Below are 5,570 nucleotides of genomic sequence, written 5' to 3'. Positions count from 1 at the left end.
TATCTACACTGTCATAAGCCTGCTTCCAATCAATCCCCAAGATCCCCCCCCCTTGTCTACCCTCCACAAAATCCTTAATTCTCCCATGTCCCTCACGCATACTTCGACCTGGAATCCCACACTGTCCTCTATGTAGGACTCGGTCAAGCACCTTTTTCATACGATTACCTAAAACCTTCGCAAAAACTTTATAATCAGCACACATGAGGGAGATCGCCCTAAAAGCACCCAAGGTCTTCCCCCCCCCTCCTTTATAGATCAAAACAACTACCCCCGTGCCCTGCGATTCCCCCAACACTCCTCTTTCCTTCATACAGTTAAACAACGACATTCCTTCATACAATCCCAATGTGTAATGTAGAAATCATTAGGAATTCCATCAATGCCCGGCGCTTTTCCCCTACTCAAGCCCATTACCGCCTCCTCCTCACTGATCCTACCCTCTATTACCGCTCTCTCCTCCTCCCCAAAGATACCCCGAATTCCTTCTCCTAGAATCTCTCCCTCCCTCCCTCCTCCCTCCCCCTGCTTAAAATTCTCCCTAAACCAATAAAATGTGGAACGCTTCACGATTTTGCGTGTCATCCTTGCGCAGGGGCCATGCTAATCTTCTCTGTATCGTTCCAATTTTAGTATATGTACTGCCGAAGCAAGTACATTTCTTAAATTACAATTAAACCTGGTCCATTAATGTATACTGGTTATAACCTGTCTACCCGTCTATGATTTATTTTCAGATTATTTCTCACTACACAGTTTTGCTAGTTATTATACTGTGCACAAAGCTATCAGGGAACACTGAACCTTCAGTATCATTGTCTCACTCTGTACACAAATAACCCGCACATAAGAGATTTAACTTATGACGACGTTTAGATCCGACTTGGACCATTAACTAGTCACACACAAGCGCGAAGGGAGGAGATCCAGTGTATATACAAGAGGGACGGGGCCGAGAGAACGAGTGGTGGTGCTGGTAGTAGTAGCAGCAGCAGCAGCAGCAACAGTAGTAGTGGAGGCAGTAGTAGTAACAGCAGCAGTACTGGAAACAACAACAACAACAACAACAACAACAACAACAACAACAACAACAACAACAACAACAACAACAACAACAACAACAACAACAACAACAACAACAACAACAACAACAACAACAACAACAACAACAACAACAACAACAACAACAACAACAACAACAACAACAACAACAACAACAACAACAACAACAACAACAACAACAACAACAACAACAACAACAACAACAACAACAACAACAACAACAACAACAACAACAACAACAAACCACCGTCACCGCCACCATCACCCACTAGTAGTGGAGGTAGTAAAGGCAGTATTAGTAGTGAAGGTAGAAGTGGTAGAGGTAGGCTAAGGACTAGAGGGAAAAAAAAGAAAAAGGAGCATCGCAGGAGAGCTAATGGCCCACGAGGGTGGGGTCAATACCCCATTGAAAAACTCAAATAATAAAAATAATAATAATCTTTATTTACTACAAGTACATGTACATGGTGTACAGGCCTAGCTGACATCAATGACATACTACAATATAGAAAGCCCCTTGTTATGCAGAGCATTTCGGGCAAATTAGGTCAGTTTTGTCCCAGGATGGGACCCTCACCAGTCGACTAACTCCTAGGTACTTATTTTACTGATGGGTGAACAGGGACAGCAGGTGGCTTATGGAAACACGTCCTTAATGTTTTTCAGCCGTACCGGAGATTCAAACTCCGGACCTCAGTGTGTGAGCCGAGTGCGCTAGCGATCGAGATACGGGCCACCGTATAGGCCAGACCTCGCCTACCTACCTACCTGGAGTCTACCTGGAGGGCATTCCGGGGATCAACGTCCCCGCGGCCCGGTCCACGACCAGGCCTCCCGGTGGATCAGGGCCTGATCAACGAGGCTGTTACTGCTGGCCGCACGTAATCCAACGTACGAACCACAGCCCGGCTGATCCGGCACCGTCTTAAGGAATCTGTCCAGCTCCCTCTTGAAGACAACCAGGGGTCTTCCCGTAATGCCCCTTATTGCTGGCGGGAGGCTGTTGAACAGTCTTGGGCCCCGGACACTTATTGTGTTTTCTCTTAGTGTACCAGTGACGCCCCCACTTTTCACTGGGGGTATGTTGCATCGCCTGCCAAGTTTTTTGCTTTCGTATGGAGTGATTGCTGTGTGCATATTAGGGACCAGTCCCTCCAGAATCTTCCAGGTGTAGATTACGATATATCTCTCTCGCCTGCGCTCTAGTGAGTACAAGTCAAGTGCTTCCAGGCGCTCCCAGTAGTTAAGGTGTTTGATGGAACTTATACGTGCAGTAAAGGTTCTCTGTACCTTCTCTAGCTCTGCAATTTCACCTGTCTTGAAAGGGGATGTTAATGTACAGCAGTATTCCAGCCTAGAAAGAATAAGTGATTTAAAAAGGATCATCAATGGCTTAGCATCTCTTGTCTTGTAATAAAGTTGGTAGAATTACCGACAATATGTAAAGTAAAAGGACACAAGTGCAACTAATGTGACATTTATTGTGGCAACGTTTCGCTCTCCAGGAGCTTTATCAAGCCATTACAAACAATACATGGACACAGAGGGTATATAAAGGCTCAGAGTGAGGTGAATACTAGTGAGGTACCATTTCGATGTTCACTAGTGGTAGTAGTAGTAGTAGTGGTAGTGACAAAAGTAATACAATATGGTAGAGCAATTAATTCGTACATGAGTAAAAGGATATAAAAGCTATTACTTGGGTAACATAATGGCTTGATAAAGCTCCTGGAGAGCGAAACGTTGCCACAATAAATGTCACATTAGTTGCACTTGTGTCCTTTTACTTTACATATTGTCGGTAATTCTACCAACTTTATTACAATCTGTCGGACACCGCAACATAATGGACATTTCATGCAGACGTTATTTGGACACCCTTCTTCGTGCTCACAGCTATCGCAACAGACACAACTTCCTACAAGATTGCCTGGCAGAGAAGGTGATCCCTAAGTCTACTCCTGCACAACTCTCCAACTCCAAGCACCCCTTCTCTCCAGCTACCCAAGCTTACTTAACTGAATGTGCCGAAGAACTTTCTAACATCGCTAAGGAAACCTTTGAAACTGCAAGGAATATGAGGGCCAATCTTCAGATTGACCAACACACTGCTGAGCATATTCTCAGCACAGTCACCACAGCTAACCTCCAACAGAAGATCAAACTCAATCGCAAACTTCAGTACCTCTGCACTTACAGTCGATGGAAGGAAATGGTACGCGAATCCCTGATAAACAACTTATCGTCACGCACCTTAACCGACTACGAGAAACAAGCACCGAGTTTGGGACTCAAATTTACCACCAACATACCCAAACCTAACTATCAACTCAATCTTGTTACCAGGAACCATAGACACAGTGACAGCAACTTCCAGAAGGGTTATATACAGGGCCTTCTCACTGCAGCTTTATGTGAACCTTCTTCTTCTAATCTTCCTAGAAGATACATCACTGCCCTTAAGGACCTCGCCAACGACCCCAACATTATCGTCACCACCGCCGACAAAGGAGGTGGAGTCGTCATACTCAACACCAGTGACTACAACACTAAAATGATGGACCTTTTGAATGATCAATCTACATACGAACCCATCAGCACTCAACAGTGGGAGACGCTCACCAAAGACTTTCTATACAAAACCAGACAAATACTCAAACGCACTAGAGAAGGGAAGAAACTTCTGTACTTGTTACCAAGCAACCCTAAACCAGCACACATGTATGGTTTACCCAAGACCCATAAACACAATATTCCTCTCAGACCAATCTTTTTTTTTTTTTTTTTATATTTTTATTTAAAACAACACAATACATTAAATAAATAAAAGAACACAGTATCAGTTCTTACTCAAAATTATAAATCTCATTGTCTAAATGAACACAGACGATTAACGTTGTGTTGTCACACCTGTCCCTCATCCCATATACATTACATCCAATGTAACTATGTTAAGTAAGATTACATCATTATTATTATAACCAAGGAAAACCCAAACCTACAATCTGCATTATTTTTCCACTTATGTTATTTATATAATATTAATCCACATAATCTTCAAACTCCTTTACAATACTAATTATTGCCAGTGCCGACACAGCTGACACTTCTACCCCCCCCCCCCCCCCCCCGTATGTACAGTCCCCATTCTAAAAAACATACATTAATTTCCTAATGAATGGTCATTGAAAACAAATTTCTACTAAAATAACCCAACCCAGCAGACTTCCAAACAAAAACAGTCAGGGTCATTATAAGACATGTAGGAACGAGTCCTGCAATCATATATGTATACATATACGCATGCATATACACATACGTGTATGTGCACTTATTCATAAGAACAAACTAAATCATACATAGAAATAAAACGCTAAATGACTTGTCTGCAAATAAACTAAATATTACAATCCATGATAGAACTATACAAAGACATTGGTTCCCCCAAACACACCTACATACACAAAGTTAATGTTACTGATTAACACTCAATATATAATAGGACCTTCCATACAAAATAAGGGGATATATAAACCCCATCAAATACTTATATATTTTCGTACATAGTGCATAATGTACATATTCAATACAATAATAAAAAAAAGAGGTGTATGACAAGGCTAAATCTATCTTCAGATTAAAAATATACAAGACATAACCTCACATTATACATATAAATATAAACCTTCCCATATAAAATGATTCTTATAACAATAAGGGAAAACCGAAAATCACATACAACTTTTGACTCTGTGATTTTACAAAAAATTCATAAGGTCTACATACTCCTACAATAAACTTTACCCACATCAACCACCGTGCAAACTAATCAACCATACCTCACCAGGCTTCCAATCACACCAAGAGGGCGCACCACTGAAGAGACCAACCCCTTGCCTCTCACCCCATACTCAAACGGAGTAAACGTTCAACAGTAAGTCCACGATATCCCTCCGGAAAACTAATTACCCACCTTCCCCCATATAATTGTTTGTTCCTACATGCTGTCCTATAAAAACTCGCCGCCAACGCTTTTATCCTAATGTTCCCCTCCACCTCCCTCATCCCCCAAGAAACATACAAGTAATCAACTATTACATATCTGATAGCCCTTCCCACCTCTTTGGGTACCCCTTCCATATCTAACATTAAAGCCCTAAGGGGTGATATCTTTCCCCCCCCCAATAAAAAGAAAACCCTCTTCAACCACAATCTTACCACCTCCAATGCAGAACAAAAAAATACTACATGAAAAGCCGTTTCAACTTCCCCACAAAAAGCGCATGACGCCTCTTTCACAAAACCCATTCGTCTTAGCACCTCTTTCGATGCTAACGTCCCCATAAGAAATCTATATACTAATTCCCTCGCTCTTGCCGGTATTCTTAATTTACTAAATTCCACCCATATCCCTCTCCAATCATATGTGGGATACACTGCCATCCCTTGCATTAATTCCTGACGACGACCCACACCCACTAACCGTTTTACCTTGAGTTTTTTAACAT

General features: G+C 42.0%; 1 non-coding gene across 1 annotated transcript; it reads right to left on the bottom strand.

Annotated features, from left to right (window-relative positions):
* Positions 1–550: 550 nt before the first annotated feature.
* LOC128690970 (U6 spliceosomal RNA) lies at positions 551–657 on the bottom strand. Its single transcript, XR_008407375.1, has one exon. It is a non-coding gene; the product is annotated as a U6 spliceosomal RNA (small nuclear RNA).
* Positions 658–5,570: the final 4,913 nt, after the last annotated feature.

The sequence above is a fragment of the Cherax quadricarinatus genome, chromosome 1, assembly GCF_038502225.1.
Source record: "Cherax quadricarinatus isolate ZL_2023a chromosome 1, ASM3850222v1, whole genome shotgun sequence".
In the NCBI taxonomy this organism is placed as follows: domain Eukaryota; kingdom Metazoa; phylum Arthropoda; class Malacostraca; order Decapoda; family Parastacidae; genus Cherax; species Cherax quadricarinatus.
Note: the sequence above shows the minus strand (reverse complement) of the source record. Positions and strands in the feature narration are given on the sequence as shown.